The 20,374-nt window shown below is 43.9% G+C and overlaps 1 protein-coding gene across 7 annotated transcripts in view; it reads left to right on the top strand.

Annotated features, from left to right (window-relative positions):
• AGPAT4 (1-acylglycerol-3-phosphate O-acyltransferase 4) overlaps positions 1-20,374 on the top strand; it is a 154,280-nt gene that overhangs the window by 13,277 nt on the left and 120,629 nt on the right. For 5 of the 7 annotated variants that reach the window (XR_012158117.1, XR_012158119.1, XM_073337852.1 and 2 more), the window contains exon 1: positions 12,878-12,998. The gene's annotated coding sequence lies outside the window, so the exon portion shown is untranslated. Of the gene's footprint in view, positions 1-10,689; positions 10,866-12,877; positions 12,999-20,374 lie in introns of those variants that run through there. The other 2 variants (XR_012158120.1, XR_012158118.1) reach the window with 1 other exon arrangement.

Genomic DNA, 20,374 nt, shown 5'->3' with positions numbered 1-20,374 from the left:
AATCTGGATTTATTTGTTGTTTTTTTTCCCCTTATTTAAAAAAAAAAAAGAGGACAAGGAATGCTAAGAGGAGGACAGGGTAGAAGAGCCATTTTCAGCATATAAACAAACCTAGGCTGTGTTACTCACGTCTGAAATGCTACTACTCATTGTGGGTGGGCAGGAGAGAGTTGTGTCATGAGAGTAAGCAGCCACGAGTGGTGAGACACTGATGCTAATAAAATGGGATTGTTTTGTGTTATGCATTGAATGCTTCATGTAGACCCTGCTGGTGTGCATTAAAATTTCCCTAGTGTGCTTTAATAAAGTGCAGCAGTATTATGTTAAAGTGCACTAGGGAACTTTTAGTACATGCCAGCAGGGTCTACATGGACCAGTTAGCATGAAACACATTAGTACGCTTTAACAGTCATCCCCACCCCTGTAGTGTGCGTTACCTCACCATGTAGACAAGCCCATTAGTGTAGAATAAAATGTTCCCATAGGGAGTTAGTGTGGAATTGCTATTGCATTTTAAATTCATATCCTAACTATTTTGCACTAACTTCCTCATCCATTCCCTGTATGTACAAACTCTGAGTTTCACTGCATTCGGTGCTAGTATTCTTGATTAATTTGTGTTTTCCCATCCCTTTAAATCCATATGGTGGAGTGATTTTTTTCATCAATATATACTTACATAGCTTACTGCATCTTATTCTTCTGACGTGAAATCATAGCCACACAAAGTAATGCTGATTTAAATTATGACATGAAAATTATAAGGTGAATATCCATATTTTGGGTGAAATCCTGCCCCATTGAAGTCACTAGAGTTTTGCTGTTCACTACAGTAGGGCCAGGATTTCACCCACAGTTTCTTGCAGTTTTCGAAAAGACACCTGATGATTTAGCATAAAATGTTTTTTAGGGATAGTGCAAATCACAATCTGATTTCTCTCAAGTATACTGAATATTTTGGGCATGAGTTTATGAGAAACTGATTAGATCCCCACAACACCTTTGCAATGAAGAACGGGCTTTTATAGAAAATATCAGGATATATTGTGGACGCAGTGAGCAAAAGGTGACAAAGAGATATTAAATACCATAGCTTCATTCCCAGTTTCCTTTGTCACAGTGAGTGGCAGGTATTCTTGGCCAGTGACAAAATTAATTTATAGGAAGGAGTTGGTGCTAGGATTAGAAACCAAATCCTGGCATTTACTAATTGAATTTGTTGAATTAAAGGTGTAGGTTCACTAGCTGAAGCTGCCAGATGCACTTGCGGAGGCTATTAGTGGAGGAAATAAATTGGGTGCCAAGTGTGACTTTTTTAATGCATGTGAACATGTATCACTAGAGGCCATCCAAAGCATCCTTGAAATAAAATACCTGAGATTCATGCCAATTAATAAAGAAAATGGAGTTTAACTGGAATCTGAGGCCCCCAGGCACATTTCCTATGGATTAAGCTAAAGAAACAGCTTTAATATGGCTGAGAGCTGGAGTGGGTGGGTGATTGCAGGAGTGGGTGGGTGAGATTCGGTGGCTTGCATTGTGCAGGAGGTCAGACTAGATGATCATATTGGTCCCTTCTGACCTTAATATCTATGAATCTGTGAAGAGAAACTAAGATTAATTGCACATTATCTTCAATAACCAATCCATTTTAAAACACCCCTCATTACTCTATTATTTCATTCTTAAAAGCTGAAATTGCCTGTTGGTTTGATACTCTTTTTTAATCTGTATAGTTTTATTTCAAGGACTTAATTATTTTTTGTTGTTGCCATTATTGACATAGAATTATAGAAATGTAGGACTGGAAAGGACCTTGAGAGGTCATCTAGTCCAGCCTCCTGCACCAAGTCAGGACCAAGTGAACCTAATCTATCCCTGACAGCAGTTTGTCCAACCTGTTCTTAAAAACCTCCAGTGATGAGGATTTTACTGTCACAGTTCAGTGCAATTGCACCTATATTCCCCCTCCATCGTCCAGTCAAGACACCCACTCTCAGACTTTTGCTCCCCTCTGTCACCTTTCTTGAGCTGAGACCTATGTCTCTCTTCCTCCAGACTGAGATATTTCCAGGCCACACAGTTTCCTGCTTACACTGTGAATTCCTCAGCAACACACCCTTGAATTTCTGAGTGACTCTTTTATACAGTTTGCATCTTTGATCTGGGAATAAGTAATTCATAGACTATGCATCTCTCCTCAGGGAGTAGCTTTAGAAGGCTGGGTTTTTGCATAACAAGAGTTACATTTGCATTCACCTCACCCTAGAGATTTTCTGGGAAACTCATTTAACTTTAAAAGTTCTCATTGTTTCAAATAGTCCTTTGACGCTCATAAGACTTCACAGGGGTTGCAATAGTAAAGTTTCCTTCCTAAAGATGTTACATACTATCCTACTATAATACATACACACACATGTTTCCATAGTACATACTGCTACTGAGAATCTGGGCTGTGATATAGCCTGTAGGCAATTATATGTCTGCCATAACTTAAAGCAGCCCCTAGGCTGCTCTGACTTACTCTGGGGGCTGCAGCAGACCCGAGGTAACCAAGAATCTGGGCAACATATGCTTTCTCCAACCCATCCTCATCCCATTTTTCCTGGGCACCAGGTTCTGTAGGTATAACAGAGTCAGACTATATTAGGGTTAAGGATCCAGGATGAGTAAAAGTAAATAATAGTTAGAAGCACTGAGGAGTCTAATCCAGAAACTCCATCCCTATGCAGGTATTATACTTCATTGAGAATGATAGATTATTTTTCCTGTAACGTTTGTTTTAAGAGGAGTGTTGTTTTTGAAATGGTCTAAGAATTAGGAGTCCATGGCTTTGCCGAGTTACTCAGTAGTTTTTGTCACAAGCAGCTTCTGTTTCTTTTCATTTCCTGGATCTTTCTCTGGACAATGTTAGCTCATTACAAACAGCTGTACTGCTACTAGGTCATCAAACTCCCTTGTGATATTTCCTGAATTTTGTATTGGGATGAAAGTTTGATGTATTTCAAGCTTAGGTACCAGCACTGTGGAGCCATGCCCCCAGTGCTGGTAGCTAAACCCCTCGTGGAGGTGGGGGTTTGTTTTTTTTTAGAGCGCTGGGAGAGCTCTCTCCCAGTGCTGCGCCACGACCACACAAGCCATGTTAAAGCACTGCCATGGCAGCGCTTTAGTGTTGCCAGTGTAGACTAGCCCTAAGGTATGAGCCTGGGCACAGGATCAGATCTTAGGTTAGAAAGACATTTTGTTATATATTAACATAATATATGAATAAAGAATTACTTTTGACCATGCCCAGTAGACATATGCTCATATTTAGAACAGACATGCCCAATGTTCCCTCTAATTTTTGACAGGCCGTGTGACTCATATCCAACTTCTCGTCCACTGTCACCCCTAGGTCCTTTTCTGCAGAACTGCTGCCAAGCCATTCGGTCCCTAGACTGTAGCGGTGCATTGGATTCTTCCGTCCTAAGTGCAGGACTCTGCACTTGTCCTTGTTGAACCTCATCAGATTTCTTTTGGCCCAATCCTCCAATTTGTCTAGGTCCCTCTGTATCCTATCCCTACCCTCCAGCGTATCTACCACTCCTCCCAGTTTAGTGTCATCTGCAAACTTGCTGAGGGTGCAATCCACACCATCCTCCAGATCATTTATGAAGATATTGAACAAAACCGGCCCCAGGACCGACCCCTGTGGCACTCCACTTGATACCGGCTGCCAACTAGACATGGAGCCATTGATCACTACCTGTTGAGCCCAACAATCTAGCCAGCTTTCTATCCACCTTATAGTCCATTCATCCAGCCCATACTTCTTTAACTTGCTGGCAAGAATACTGTGTGAAACCGTGTCAAAAGCTTTGCTAAAGTCAAGGAACAACACGTCCACTGCTTTCCCCTCATCCACAGAGCCAGTTATCTCATCATAGAAGGCAATTAGATTAGTCAGGCATGACTTGCCCTTGGTGAATCCATGCTGACTGTTCCTGATCACTTTCCTCTCCTCTAAGTGCTTCAGAATTGATTCCTTGAGGACCTGCTCCATGATTTTTCCAGGGACTGAGGTGAGGCTGACTGGCCTATAGTTCCCAGGATCCTCCTTCTTCCCTTTTTAAAAGATGGGCACTACATTAGCCTTTTTCCAGTCATCTGGGACCTCCCCCGATCGCCATGAGTTTTCAAAGATAATGGCCAATGGCTCTGCAATCACATCCGCCAACTCCTTTAGCACTCTTGGATGCAACGCATCCGGCCCCATGGACTTGTGCTCATCCAGCTTTTCTAAATAGTCCCGAACCACTTCTTTCTCCACAGAGGGCTGGTCACCTTCTCCCCATGCTGTGCTGCACAGTGCAGCAGTCTGGGAGCTGACCTTGTTCGTGAAGACAGAGGCAAAAAAAGCATTGAGTACATTAGCTTTTTCCACATCCTCTGTCACTAGGTTGCCTCTCTCATTCAGTAAGGGGCCCACACTTTCCTTGACTTTCTTCTTGTTGCTATTATACCTGAAGAAACCCTTCTTGTTACTCTTAACATCTCTTGCTAGCTGCAACTCCAAGTGTGATTTGGCCTTCCTGATTTCACTTCTGCAAGCCCGAGCAATATTTTTATACTCATCCCTGGTCATTTGTCCAATCTTCCACTTCTTGTAAGCTTCTTTTCTGTATTTAAGAGCAGCAAGAATTTCACTGTTAAGCCAAGCTGGTCGCCTGCCATATTTACTATGCTTTCTACAGATCGGGATGGTTTGTCCTTGTAACCTCAATAAGGATTCTTTAAAATACAGCCAGCACTCCTGGACTCCTTTTCCCCTCATGTTATTCTCCCAGGGGATCTTGCCCATCAGTTACCTGAGGGAGTCAAAGTCTGCTTTTCTGAAGTCCAGGGTCTATATTCTGCTGCTCTCCTTTCTTCCTTGTGTTAGGATCCTGAACTCGACCATTTCATGGTCACTGCCTCCCAGGTTCCCTTCCACTTTTGCTTCCCCTACTAATTCTTCCCGGTTTGTGAGCAGCAGATCAAGAAGAGCTCTGCCCCTAGTTGGTTCCTCCAGCACTTGCACCAGGAAATTGTCCCCTACATTTTCCAAAAACTTCCTGGATTGCCTGTGCACCGCTGTATTGCTCTCCCAGCAGATATCAGGGTGATTGAAGTCTCCCATGAGAACCAGGGCCTGCGATCTAGTAACTTCTGCAAGTTGCTGGAAGAAAGCCTCGTCCACCTCATCCCCCTGGTCTGGTGGTCTATAGTAGACTCCCACCACGACATCACCCTTGTTTCTCACACTTCTAAACTTAATCCAGAGACTCTCAGGTTTTTGTGCAGTTTCATACTTGAGCTCTGAGCAGTCATACTGCTCTCTTACATACAGTACAACTCCCCCACCTTTTCTGCCCTTCCTGTCCTTCCTGAACAGCTTATATCCATCCATGACAGTACTCCAGTCATGTGAGTTATCCCACCAAGTCTCTGTTATTCCAATGATTTTAGAGCTTCTTTGTGTTTTTTGCAGGATTCTGTAAATTCTAATTTTGTTTATTTTACAACTCTGTTTTTCTCTATATATTTTAGGTAGGTGGTGGTTCTTTTATCTCTCGTTTTGGTAGTACTATAGTTAGCAGCATGTGGCATTTTTCCAAAGGTGCAATAGAGGTTTGGCAGCCTAAAGCAAACTGAACACAAGTCTTTCCTATTTTTCTCTTTGATCAAATAGACACTTGAACTTCTTTTCTGCCTGTCTTCCCTGTCACTGTTTGTTCTCTTCTGTCCTGCCTCACTTCTTCTTGCTTGTCTCCAAGCTCTTCTCCTCTAATTCTCTTTGCTGCTCTGCTTCCTGTTGACTTTTTTTTACACAATTTCTGCTTCTGCTATTTTGCAATTAAAAACGTCTTTTTTTGGTTTTGATTTTGTTTGTTTTGTTCCTTGGGATCTGCAACAGACATTGTCAAGAACTTTAAGCCTACTGGTCTTACATGCACGGTGTCTTCTTTTAGTTAATGAATGTCCAATTATATTAACATAGTTTATTTAAAAGATCTCGTCAAACATTACAGTTTTATCAAAGGCATAAGCAGTGGAGGGAATAGGATAACCCAGTTATATAAATTCTTCAGGGCCCAATTTTGCTACCTTTGCTCACATTCAGTAGTATCATACTCTACAAGATGTCCCATTGAATTGGGCCCTCGGTGATCAGGAATCAGATTTCCCTGGGTCCTGTTATGAGTGCAGGATCTGTTCTGTTAAGAGGATTCTAGGTGCTACAGTATAACTGAGATTAGAAGGTATCATGAGATGCAGTCCCTAGCCATTTAAAACAAATAAAATAAATCTTACCATAAGACTGGATTTCAATTATACCAGATAGAATGTAAGTAAGAGTTTAGCCTCTCTGTCTCTATAAGGTCTGCCATATAGGACCATATTGTATTGTTGCCAAGCCAGACAAATTGGGCCCAGAAAGTTTTTTTGGGAAAGGATAGCTTTCTATGTTCCTTTCAAATTAATGAATTTTTATTGAAATGACATCCAAGGGTGCATTGTGTCTGAACTTCAGAGGCTGAGCAAGGTGTGAGTTTCATTCCCTGGCTTTCAGTTTCAGTATGTAGGGTGTGAATCGAGAAGGGTATATGGGTGTACAATGTGCCTCCCAACCCTGAGTTCTGTGTGAGGATGAGTATTGTGCTCACCCTTTTAAAAAACATTTAAAATGATTTTTCCAGCTATGAGTATATTGAAATACGGACAGCAAAAAAAATGCTGCTCTCATTTTGTCATGCTCTTTGTCATGGAAATTAGTGTGGCCCAAGGGCAGTCTGAGGGACAAATATGAACCATGGAGTCCTAAATTATGCCTTGCAGCTGCCCTATATTCTATGGTTAGGGTAAGTGGTCAGCTGCAGCGTTCATCATTTTTTTAGGACGCGGTTACTGGTTAATATTAAGGCTATTTAAATTTGCCCTATGGAACTCCAGGCAAGTGTGGGAACGTCTACCAAGCTCTCCCCCAAATTAACCTCAGGTAATGGCAGAAAAAGCAAGATGGGAAGGGACAAGGTCTGTACCCAGAAATTAACCCATTAGTGGGCCCTAAGCAAACACTGCTGCCCCTTTCCGGGCTGACTCCCACATGCAGGCACTCACTGCAGCTCCCCATCCAGCATCTGGATGATGGTGACAAAGCTCCGGCTGGTCTGGTTCAGGTCCTGGTGCAGGAGCCAGCCCCATGGCAGCGTGGAGGAGCAGCTGCACTGGCTGCCCAACTGCCTGATCAGGATTGGCCCTAGTGACCTCCATCATGATGGATGTCCAGCAGCGCCAAACATGAGCAGTGCACCGGGCCATAATGCTACTTGCTTAGGTTTAGCCCCATTACCCCTGGACTCCACCCCCGTCATGACGGATGGCTGGTGGAGCCAAATCTGAGTGGGCAGTGGGGCAGCTAGCACTGTTCCCCCTCACCACTGCTGTGGGGCCAGCACCTGCACCCATCCCTGAACCAGACCAGATGGAGCTCAGTTTGGGCTCCCCCCAAAATGGGGCCTTAAGCACGTTCCTAAGTTGCCTAACCCTCAGTCTGGCTCTGTCTGTACCCTGTGCTCAGCACCCTGGGCCAAGAGTATCAAAGGGGAAAAAGTGTTCCTTTTGCTCCCCCAGTGTGGTGGTACTGTGGTTAGAAAGCAGGCTGCCAGCCTCCCATAGCAGGTGGCTGTGGACAAAAGAGAGGCCCAGAAAATCAAGCTTCTGAAAAATGGGCCCAGGACAATGCGGCCTCAGTCTGCAGCCATTGACACAGGCTGGGCCCTATCTCTGGCAGAAGCGTGGAGACCTCAGAAGCGCCAGTCAGCAGAATCAATGCAGTTAAAACCCCCAAAACTCCCATCATCTTCCCTCCTCCCCTTCACCAACCAAAGCACTGCGACAGAGGACTACCTGCCAATGGGCGTGCTGCAGTCAGGGCACTCCCTTCAGTCCTCAGGGGTCCCAAGAACCGCTGGAGTCACAGAGGAATCGGTGTCCTGCCAATGCGCCCTCTTCCCATCACAGCAGCATCACAGTGGCTATTTTGGAGCTGGGAGCACGCATTCCACAGGCAGCCATTTGAGAACAGCTCCTGGCACTGCCTCCTCAGCAGCCATCTTACAGTCCTCCCAATGGCGTCCAATGGAAAAAACATGACACGAGGAAATGTGGGTATAGAGGCTATTTCTCATTCGCTTCCCTCTCCTCCTGTCTGGAGCCCAGGTGAGGCAGGGAAAAGGACTAAAAAGTACAGGGACAGATTCCCACGTAGTCATAGGAGAGAGAACTCATCTTAGGAGCTGTTTTCCACCATTACCGCCTCCTCCTCCTCTCCCTGTGAAGTGATCAGACCCAGGGGAAGACATAAGGGTAGAAAGCATAGGCATAGGTGTTTTGCCTTGACTCTTATCACTCCAAATCCTCAGTCTTCTCTCCTGCTAGTCCTCCTTCTATGTGGAGTAGTGACCACAAATGCAGACATAAAGCAAAAAAATCCTTTATGTCTAGAACAAGGGTGGGCAAACTTTTTTGGCCTGAGGGCCACAGCTGGGGTATGGAAATTGTATGGGGGGTCATGAATGCTCAGAAAATTGGTGGTTGGGGTGCAGGAGGGGGTGCGGGTTCTGGGATGGGGCCAGATATGAGGAATTCAGGGTGCGGGAGGGGGCTCCAGGCTGGGGCAGGGGGTTGGGAGTGGGAGGGGGTGAGGGTTCCAGCTGGAGGTGTAGGCTCTTGGGTAGGGCTCGGGATGAGGTGTTTGGGGTGTAGGAGGGGGATCAGGGCTGGGGCCGGGGGTTGGGGCATGGGAGGAGGTCGGGTTGCAGACTCTGGGCAGCGCTTACCTCAAGCAGCTCCCAGAAGCAGCGGCATTATCCCCCTTCCGCCTTCTATGTGGAGGTGCGGTGCTGGCTGGGTGGCTGTATGTGCTGCCCCATCTGCAGGCGCCACCCCTGCAGCTCCCATTGACCGCGGTTCCTGGCCAATGGGAGCTGCGGAGGCGGTGCTTGGGGCAGGGAGAGCGTGCGGAGCCCCCTGGCTGCCCCTATGCATAGGAGCCAGAGTGGGAACATGTCACTGCTTCTGGGAGTCACGTGGAGTGGGGCAAGCCTGGTGCGAGCTCGAGATCCAAATTAAAAGGTCTGATGGGCTGGACGCGGCCCGTGGGCCATACTTTGCCCATCAATGGTCTAGACACTCCTCCTGTTCTGAGGAAGAGGTGATTCTTTCAGAATCCAAAGTGGAGGTGACTTGTTCCCTACACAGTTTTTCTACATATATTCTGAGAATGACAGTTGCTTTCTTTAGTATCTCCCCTAAGCTTTCAGCCAAAAAGGATGAAAAAGAGGTTGGGGATGCAGGGGAGGTCAAAGGGACAGAAAACACTTGAAAATGTTTTCCAATGGGCTGTAAAACTCACCCTTATGTACCCATCCCAGCTGTCCTGCGTAAGGCTGCAAAGAGAAATGAGAAAACCCAGTGAAGGCCAAGCATTAGATCAAATGAGCCAAAAAATTCTATAACATCCATCAGTCGAAAGCATTCTTGATTGTTTTTCCTCAAACGGATGCAGCCTTGTCAACCCTTGTTAAGGACACTGTACTTCCCATCGAAAGGTATCATTGACAGAAGGGTGGAATCAGCCCTCCACAGGAGACTATGAAAATGCCTCAGCAATCCTCAGAGCTTTAGTGTTGGCCGCTTTTTTTTTTTATGCCAGAGCAACATTTGCTTATACTCTCTGACATCCCCCCCCCAAAATGAAAAGCGCCAAAGGGTTGGAGTCCTCTTACAGAAAATGTCTAATATGTCCAAGGTTAGGGGACTGAAAGGTTCCAGGCCATCCATGGAGAGATATATTAAGTTGGGAATTTCTGAGGCAAATAAAGCCAAGGGGAAAATGCCTCCATTCCAGGCCATTCCATGAGGGCACTGGCAGTCTACATGGGCCACAGGTCCAATACACCATATGAACAAATTTGCAGGACTGCAACTTGGCCATCCCTACATATGTTCACTAAATTTTATAAGAATGATAGACTTCAGTAAGATGAAGCAGCCTTCAGAAGCAGGGTTCTGCAAGGTGTAGCTCACTTGTAGTCTACCCAACAAGTGATAGTGACTGGAAGTGAGGGTGGGTACTACTACAAAAATTGCATCACTACTGAACTTATAGACCCATCCCCTACAGTAAAAATGAGAAAATTTGTCTGACCTGAACATTTCTGTTTTGGTACAAGGATGGGTCCATAAATTCATCCCATCCTGTACTTTTCATTTCCTTCTTTTGGGAGATTAATTTTCAACAGGTTTCAGAGTAACAGCCGTGTTAGTCTGTATTCGCAAAAAGAAAAGGAGTACTTGTGGCACCTTAGAGACTAACCAATTTATTAGAGCATAAGCTTTTGTGAGCTACAGCTCACTTCATCAGATGCATATCGTGGAAACATCTGATGAAGTGAGCTGTAGCTAACGAAAGCTTATGCTCTAATAAATTGGTTAGTCTCTAAGGTGCCACAAGTACTCCTTTTAATTTTCAACAGTGTTTCATGATGGAAAACTGTGTTCTTATATTTAATTGATGTGCTGAAGGACCATTACTACTTCTTATTGTTGGGCAGTGTTGGCTGTTAATACATTTTGAAACAGTGTTTTATTCATATATAATAGTTACCAGCTTTGGAAGCGACTTTCTGGAGAGGCTCTTCAATGGAAGGAGTTATCTGGAGAGTCAGCCTAGACAATCAAAAACATCTGCCTCTGCCTCCTGCAGCGTGGGGGGAACTGAAAAATCCATCCCTACTGAATTTATGGACCCCTCCCCCTACCAGAATGATAATTTTCAGGTGAGTGAGACAAATTTCCTTATAGATGGGATCATGTAATTATAGGACCTAACCACATCAGCCACACCATTGTTCACCTGCACATCTACCAATGTGATATATGCCATCATGTGCCAGCAATGCCCCTATGCCATGTACATTGGCCAAACCGGACAGTCTCTATGCAAAAGAATAAATGGACACAAATCTGACAATAGGAATCATAACATTCAAAAACCAGTAGGAGAACACTTCAATCTCCCTGGTCACTCAATAACAGACCTAAAAGTGGAAATTCTCCATCAAAAAAACTTCAGAAACAGACTCCAACACAAAACTGCAGAACTGGAATTAATTTGCAAACTGGACACCATCAGATTAGGCCTGAATAAAGACTGGGAGTGGTTGGGTCATTACAAAACCTAAACCTAATTTCCCCAATACTAATTTCTCCCCATTGTTACTTACACCTTCTTGTCAACTGTCTGAAATGGCACCTTAGAGACTAACCAATTTATTTGAGCATGAGTACTCCTTTTCTTTTTGCGAATACAGACTAACACGGCTGTTACTCTGAAACCTGTCTGAAATGGGCCACTCTCATTACCACTTCAAAAGTTATTTTCCTCCCTTGGTATCCTGCTGTCAATTGAATTGTCTCATTAGACTGACCTCATACTTGGTAAGGCAACTCCCATCTTTTCATGTGTTTATGCCTGCTCCTATATTTTCCACTCCATGCATCTGATGAAGTGGGTTCTAGCCCACAAAAAGTTATGCCCAAATAAATCTGTTAGTCTCTAAAATGCCACAAGGACTCCTCATTGTTTTTGTAATTAAAGACTGTATTATATGTTTCACAATTTGAGCTCAGGGTGTTTGGAACTCTGTATTGATGTTAAATCATGCTTTATTTTTCCATGTTACTGTTTTGTGTATTCTTGCTATTTCTCATTGTGTTCATTCATAAAATCTGCTTTCCACTCAACAGTCAAAGACTGACAGTAAATGTTTTGGTTTCACAGATGGTGAATATTGTGTGTCAGAATATTCAGAATTTGGAAACCTGCTATCTGAAATTTGTTTTTGTTGTGTCCAGATTAGTGTCCCTTTTTTTAAGTAATAGGTATTCTGGGGGTTTCCTCCCCGGATAACTCTATTGGACATCTCTTATCTGTCCTATATGGTGTTTATATTGATCATATGGCCACCTGTTCAGCTTGTCTCAGATCCACTTTTTATAAAACATTAGCTCCTTTAGAGTTCTGCATGGTGCTGAGCATTTTGTGCCAGGTGTCAAGCACTCTCAATGCCAATTGACCGACTCACCAGAATTGTTACCGGATTAAGTCCAGATGCTCAATTCCCATGTTCTAGATCTAACGCACAGCCTCTAATCAGCATATGAGGACACAACAGGTACAGTATGACCAGCAGCACTTGTTCTCATTAAAAAATGCTCAGTGTACTGAAAAAGTATCATAGTATCAGATCAGCTGTGCTTATACTTAAATATAGTGTTCTTCTAAAAAGTTTTAGTTGCCTGTATATTTGTTTTTCTGCCTCACCTGTTGCATCTCCTGTGCTCCTTATCATTTAGAGGCGGAAAAGCTGCCGCTATTGCATTGCATAATGCAAATTGGTCATATTCCTTTTCAATTAATAATGATCTAATTTAGCCAATGTATTTAGGGCATGTCACTAAAACCACTGCTAGCATGGGAAGAAAGATGTGTTCTCTGTAAATGGAAGCAACAGGATTAAAGGGATAGAAAAAAAGTGATCTACAATAGGCTTTTGTTTGGGTTCCGGTAGGAGGTTTCCGTAGCAGTGTGTTTTCAAACGTGAACCACTTCCTTCTACTACTTGGTGGGAGAAGGGGGGGGGGGGTCATAGTACAGCAGTAAGTAGCCATCTCGCCTTAACTGCTGACTTGTAGCTTTAAAAGGAAGTGACATGTAGTGGGGAGAGACGTCAGCTGAGAACCACTTTTTTTTTTTTTAATGGCCCACCCGAGGGTGGAGTCTGGCTTTCTTTCCAGTGTTGGCTGACTTACAGCTCATGCAAACTAGTAGGAATTTCTGAGTCTCAGCCTCTCTCTCCCTTTCTGTCTCTGCTTTCTAAGCACACATGTCAAGGTCCGGCAGGTACAAGGTATGTGATCTGATATTATTCATGCTACTTCCAAAGAACTTTACATTTGATTCTTCTTTACTTGGCTTGATTTCTTAAAAAAAAAAAAAGCACGAAGACAGTGAGTGCAGAGAGTCAAAGGACAGAAAGAAGCAGGCTGCAATGAGGTGTTTATGTGAGTAGCGTGTGATTAGAAGCGAGCAGTCGATTTGCAGGCTCCTAGGAAAGAACTACTCTGATTATTTTTCCTTTTTCTTCTCTCTATTTGTGCAGTACCTTGGTTTCACATTTTTTTATTTTTTTTTAAACTACATTTAATCATTTTGCTTGGAAAAAGCTGAAGCCGACTAGAATTTTCCTGCTACACATTGGCTCCCTTTGTGCCATGCAACATGCTCTTTCCTTTCTCTGTAGTGTTCCCATGGAAACTACAAATACCATGGACTAAATATAAATATCTATACTTCTTTCACAATTTAGCATTTTTGGTACGTTTTAGATTGATATTTGCTAGGATGCAGCATGCAATTTGTTGTCTCCCCTCCACTTTCATTTTGGTTTTCCCCTATTACAATAGAGGAGGTTAGTGGAGGGGGGCCGAGAGGGGTAGTGTTGCCTTGGAAACAGACATTTGTGACCATCTATTCACAGCTGTTTTCATGAAGATGCTCTCTACATCAAGAGGACTGTATCATGCCTAGATAATTAGCTGTTTGACTAAAATGTAGGTATGTATTGAACTAAATGCAGTGTATTCATTTTTCCATTGTACCTAGAAGAATTCCATAAGCCAAAACAGTTTCAGAGCAATGTTTAGAAAGAGTGAAGATTAGGCTGTGTGCTTAGTGCTGGATATTTGTTTTAAAGTTTTGGTTGACTTTTTTTTGTTTTAAAGCTGTGGTTTTCTTTAAAAATGAATATATTCAGCCTATTAGCAGTAATAAGAGTAGGTCAACTTTGCCTGCATAACACTGCATTGGTTAGTCCAAACCTTTACTGTAGAGCAGAGGTTCTCAAACTGTGGTCCGCGGACCAGACTGGTCCGTGGATAGTTCCCTCTCAGGTGCGTGCCTGGGTAGCCGCACACGAGAGAATGAAGGGCCACCCACCTAATTGGTGGAGCTGCGCAGGCATAGCTCCACTCATTAGGTGCCTGGACCCTGGAGAAGAAGCACATGTAAAGTGAGGTGGTGGCCTTGGGGGGAATAGGGGGTAAGTGGGAGGGGGCAGTGAGGTGAGAAGAGGGGGGCTGGGAATTTGGGATGTGCAGGGCTGCGGTGGCCAGAGAAAGAGGCGACTTTCCCCAGTTCCAGGGCTGTGGCTGCCAGGGAGAGATGGCCCTCCTCCCAGCCTCAGCTCTGTGGTTGCTGTGGTGCAGGAGAGCCCCCCCCTTCTCATCCCCAGCGTGGGAGAGTGGGCACTTCCATCGCATTAGAAAGGCAAGACTACTGATATTAAAATGAGTTGTTTGCTTTTATTTGTAAAACAAAAAAAGTTTATTATTATTATTAAGTTTTCTTTATATAGCACTTTTATCCAAAGTGCTTTACAATAGTTAGCTAACGGTACAAACAACATTTGGAAAGATCATCAAGTGGTCCTCTGAGACCCTCAGCAATTTTCAAGTGGTCCACAAAAAAAACCAAAAAAACAAACTTTGACAACCACTGCTATAGAGCATTGTTCAGCTGTGAAATGATCCATAAGAGGATTTGATTCAACAAGTGAGCATTTACCCATGTGTGTACAAAACAGTAAACGGGGATTTGTTCCATTCTGACCAGAACTTTACATTCTGTGCATTTGTTTTTTGACTCAGTCCATATTTATTTGTCTTGCATTTCCAACACCTGTACATGCTTAGTAAGACGGTGTATGTGCTTCTAAGAACTGTGATGCAACTAATGCTGGCAGTTATACCAAGGGAACATAACCTCACTCTGGACTGATAATCACTGCCATCCCAAACTGAATATCACTTGCAAAAGAAAAAATTAAGAGACCAAGAACCAAACTCTCTTCTCTTTGACACCAGAGCAAGCCCACTGACTTCTGTGTGCTTACTCCAGTGTAACTGACAGGAAAATTTGGCTTCAGGTGCCTATGGTTTCTGTGTGTATTCCTTACTTTGATACAGACTAAGGTTCAAAATCATGCTGTGTTTTTCTTCTTTATAAAACTGTTACCCATTATTCAGCTACTAGTAATTATTAAAAACCTGGGCATCATCTGTAAAATCATGTAAGGGGGTGAGGGGAGCCAAAAATTGCTGAGAACTTAAAAATTGCATGGTAACAGACTGTGAATCCAAGTGATAATTCAACCTGATGATATTCTGAACAAAAAGAAGGTAAAGAACTCTCAACTATGCTTTTAGCTGTTTCCGTACCTTCACACTGACTCAACAGACAGGCTAGCCTTCAGAGTCATATTTGAAGTTATTACGTAGGCTGGTTTGTGTTGTTTTATGTTTGGGGATGTTGTGCTAGGAGACTTGTGTTGATTTGTGTGGATGGCAGTTGGGCCAGGTAATCCACCATCTGTGTAGTCTCCCTCATACAACCAATGAAAATGATGCATGCAAATTAACTGTGGGGTGAGATTGGTGACTAGTTGAGTTACCTCTGATATCGCAATGGTCTAAGACTCTTGGCATGACATAGATATATGCCTTACTGTAGCTGTACACCTCATGGGAGTAATCAGTAAAGTTCAAAATGGCTGAGAACTTAAAAAATGGATGGCAACAGACTGTGAAACCCAGTGAAGATTCAGCCTGCTGATATTCTGAACAAAAAGAGCTCTCAGCCAAGCTTGTAGCTTCTTTCATCGCTTCACACTGACTGAATAGACATTCTAGGCTTCAGAGGAACACACAGAATGTCATTACAGAGATGCTTTCCATCCATAGAATCTCCAAGTGTTTCATTAAAAAAGCTGTAAGGGATTGTATTTTACAGGTGTGGAAACTGAGGCGCAGAGAGGTGAAGTTACTTGCCCTGTGTATCCAGATCAGATCAGAGGCAGTCAATTACCAAGTTTCGTAATTCCCAGTTGAGTGCCTCATCCACTACACCACACTCCATCCTACTGACTATATTAGGTATTTTCCAGGCTACTAGATGTAGACTTCAGTTCTTGTCAATCATATTGCTTTGTATCATAGTCACAAAGTCCTGTTCAGCAACAAATTTGTGTCTGGCTGGGTCCTCTCTTTTCACTGTACTGTGCAAAGACCAGGAGTTACTAGAGAATTAGCCTGACTTTTTGCTTAAAAGAAATAAGTCATGGGAGTGTGGGGGCAATTGCGTAGTCTCTCTCATCTCTGATGAAGGGCAGCTGATTTGCGAGTGGGGGCTCTCCTACCTATGATCACATGCCTTAAATGTTGGCTGTTCCTCCATCTCCAGTTGCAGTTGTGAAGGAAGGGGTCACCTATTGGTGTGAGCTCCCTTCTCTTCTGACACTTGAAAACAGTGGAGCACTTCAGCATTACAGGAGCTACCTGTTCTTTGTTTTCTAAGGCTGATGCTCACAGCTCATAAAGGTGTTTTCAGGTGGGAGACAGTCTTCAGGCCTCTTTTTAGATGACTTTCAATCGGCTAGGGAAAAACCTACCTTCTGCTGAGCTATAGGGAAGAACTGAGCATGATCAATACTCCTGCAATACTTTCAAGCAGGGGGAAACATGACCCAATTCTGCTTTCTGCCACAGGGGTGAAGGTATTGCATAAGAATTTCTGCAGGATGTCTGACTGCAATACATCTTTGGAATATGAGGCAAGCTTTCCTGTTTCGGAGTATCACAGAGCTTCTAGTGCTGCACCCACTGTGGTAATCTGTGCTTGCGCAAGGCCCTTAAATAAAGTATGGTTATTGTGGGGAAAACTGTATCCCCCTTGGAAATAGAAATACCTATTTGGACTGACCATTGTCTGTCGGTCATGTCGTACCACTTTAAATTTCTCAGCACATTACAGGTTGCGGTGTCATAGTAGGGTAGGGATTCTGTCACAGGTATCTTTGAAGACAATTATGTGGCTGGCCTGGGCCCTACTAGGGGGAGAAGGGTGCAGTCTCACGTAATGTGCCCTGATTTTACTGCTTGAGGCAAGGTAGAACACTCTATGCAGCACTCCCCGATGAGGCTTTCTAACCCTGGAGGACACAATACCAGCCCTCCCAGCTCTGCCACCGAGGTCCGTATAATGAAATCATGCATCACCACCAAGATATAATTACTGTATTATACACACATGCTATGGTGCTTTACATTCCCCCTCTCCCCCGCCCTGGCTAGGACTAATGATGCAACACCTTCAGCTTCAAAAGCACTTGTCTCTGCCACTTGAGCTAAAGGAGAACTCCCCTAGCTTATATATCTCTTATCCTTACTTTGGGTCAGCACCAAGAGGGCAATATCAGCACACGCTAGCCTGTGTGTTGCATTAGGATACAGTAGACACTTGTGTTAGGCACTATGCCACCATCGTGCGTAAAACACTCATTAACAACTGCAATTTCCTGACTGATGGGTCCTAGAGACATCACTGTCTGCTTGGGTTTCGTTGCTTGGCTGAGTTATATTTTCACTGTTACTATATGAGGAAATCTTAGTTCATGGGTGGTTGGCCCCTTTAAGAGGAGTAAGGGCCAGTCTGTCTGTGATAGGGAACAAACCTATCTCTGCTCACCTGTAAGAAACTAACTGCCTATGCAGCTAATTGGTTAATGAGCACCTGGACCTTGTGAAAGGCTACCAGAGCTCCCAGGGAGAGTAGTTCCTATGGAACAGAGAAGGTGAACTGTTAAGGAAAGGAACTCAGAGAAGAACATCTCAGCTAGCTGCAGGAGGCTCAGCCTGAAAGGAGTTGTATGCTGTCTGGAAAAAGAGCTGTAGCTGCCTGGAAGCCCCTGCAGAGCCCCTGGCTCCAGATGAGGAATGAAGGTTAAGTGCCTTGTGTTTAAACGGCCTGGCTGTGGAAGTGAAACTCAGATGGCTTCTGCCATCCTGCTAAGAAGCTTGGGTGAAGTTTTTCTTGTGTGTGTTTGAACTTTCTTTTAATATATTAGACTCCTGGAAGGCTGGGACATTTGATACATAAAAGCTTTGCTGAACTTATTGGTGACCCCACTGCAGAAATTAAAGCAGGGCTGCACCACCTGCCAGGAATGTGCAGGGACAGCACACAGCTGTTACATCAAAATACAGTTGGGAGCAGCATTTCAGGCACCCCCTGTAACCATAGCATGTGGAAACTCAACCTGCAACAGGACTTCCTGATAGTGAGGGCGTTATGTGGCCCTTCCCAGTTATGGTTTTTGGCACGGATATACTGATTTGATGCTTGATGATGGGCTTGAGCCTGCACTTATTTGCTACCTGGCATCAGGACGGTAGTAAGAGAGGGTCTGTGCACTCCCCCCCTCCCCCCCCCCCCCAAAAAAAAAAGTCTGTCCTGCTGTTATGCTGGAAGAACAGCTCTTCAGAACTTGCTGACTCGCTTCATTTTCTCTGTACCTGGCTCTTCAGAAAAGAGATATGGAAATGAAGTGAAGTGGAAGCATTGGGTTTGGCAGGGGTGAATACCTTATAGAGGATCACTTCTGGAAAAAAGCTTGTAGGAAATGGTTGCAAGGGTCTGAATTTGCAAAAAAAAAACAAAAAACAAAAAAAAACCCAAAAACCCTGTATTGAAATTCAGGCAGTTGTCTAGAGGGTAGGGCACTTGATTAGGGATCAGCAGACCTGGAGTCTCTTGTTGCCGCTGACTTGCTATTTCACATTGGGGAAAAATTACTTTAACTCTCTGTGCTTCTGTTTACTCCCCTCCTCCCCCCACATCTGATTAGACTGTAAGCTTTTGAGGTAGGGTTGCCAACCCTCCAGGATTGGTCTGGAGTCTTCTGGAATTGGCATTGATCTCCCAGTGACTGTTGAAAGCAATCTGGGAGACTTTAATAGGATATTTTAAGAAAATGATATCATGTTGGGGGGAGGAGGAAATCTCCCGGAATAGCTTCAGTCAGAGCTGGCAACCCTATTTTGAGGGCAGGGACAGTCTTCAACTTCCTGTGCAGCACCTAGCACAATAGGGCCCTGGCCTCAGTTTGGGCCTCTAGATGCTACTGTAATAAAATAATTTGCAAATGGGAGAGGCAAACAAGCAGAATTACTTATTACCAGCCAAAGAGACTGAAAGGCTTTTATAAACATATGAGGGTAAAAAATATGAGACAGAAAATAGCCCCAATAATCAACGAGAAAGGGAGTGAAATCAGAGAGTTTATTTTTCTTGCTAACATTAAACTAAAGCCTAACCCTGAGTTTGGGTCCACATGGATATGTAAGAGTTCATCTGTGGATCCGCTTGCAGGATTGGTGTCCAGGTCAGGACAATAAGAAAGGAGGGAAGACCTGTTTAAAAAGCTAGTAAGAGCATATCTGAAAAACTTGAACAGCAACTGCTCCCTCCATTTCATGAGAGAGATTTCCAGGAGTAGCTGTATGATAGCTAATGCATGCCTCCCCACTCCACCCCACACACACTCAAACCATCCTTCCCCTTCCACATACAGTTACTCAAATGTCTGGAGACATCCAGGGATAGGGAGCCGGTGCCATTCGAGTTATTGCTTCCCATTTCTACATGGCAAGAGGGATTTGTGCACAGAGGGTCACATCTGCATGAAGACCCTGCGGGAGGTAATTGTCTGTGAATCGTCCTGACATTGAGGCTCATGTAGCTTTGACTATCTTGAGATCAATACAATGTTAAGTCTAAAATAGAGACTGAAACAGTCTTGAATATCCACAAAGCCATGTATTTCTGATCTGATGGCAGGGGCCATCTTAGAAAAAGTAAAATCAATGCTGTCAAAACTACAGCTGAGTGAGGGGGAAATGGGAGGGCCACCGATGTAATGTGAGGTTTACTGCTGAAGTTCCAATGCTACATAGTGTTGAATGTGAGTTGTCTAATACTGGCTCACAGCTCTATTGGCACAATTACTTAAGTGCCTAGGGGTTCAGTGTCTCTCCCCCCACCCTCCAAAATCACAGATATAGCCAGGACACATTAGTCTTTCCCCCTTTTTCCCAGGAACCTGCTACTGACCATTCCCCTAAATATTTCCAAAAATACATGGACCATTTTTTAAATGTGCTACATTCTCTCTTGCTCTTTCCCTGCCCTCCATCTTAACAGGACCCAACACCTGGCAGTTAGTGTGACACAAGAGTTTGGGACAAGTGGAGTGTGTCACACATTGAAATTTGGGTCTACCAACTGGGCCCTAAGGGCCTACTCCAAAGCTCATTAAAGTTGATGAAAAGACAGTCAGGGCTAGATTTCTAAACGTATTGTAGGTGCCTAAAGAGTTAGTTTGGTGTTTTT

Source organism: Lepidochelys kempii, chromosome 3 (genome assembly GCF_965140265.1).
Source record: "Lepidochelys kempii isolate rLepKem1 chromosome 3, rLepKem1.hap2, whole genome shotgun sequence".
Taxonomy (NCBI): domain Eukaryota; kingdom Metazoa; phylum Chordata; order Testudines; family Cheloniidae; genus Lepidochelys; species Lepidochelys kempii.
This window is presented reverse-complemented; position numbering and strand designations above follow the sequence as displayed.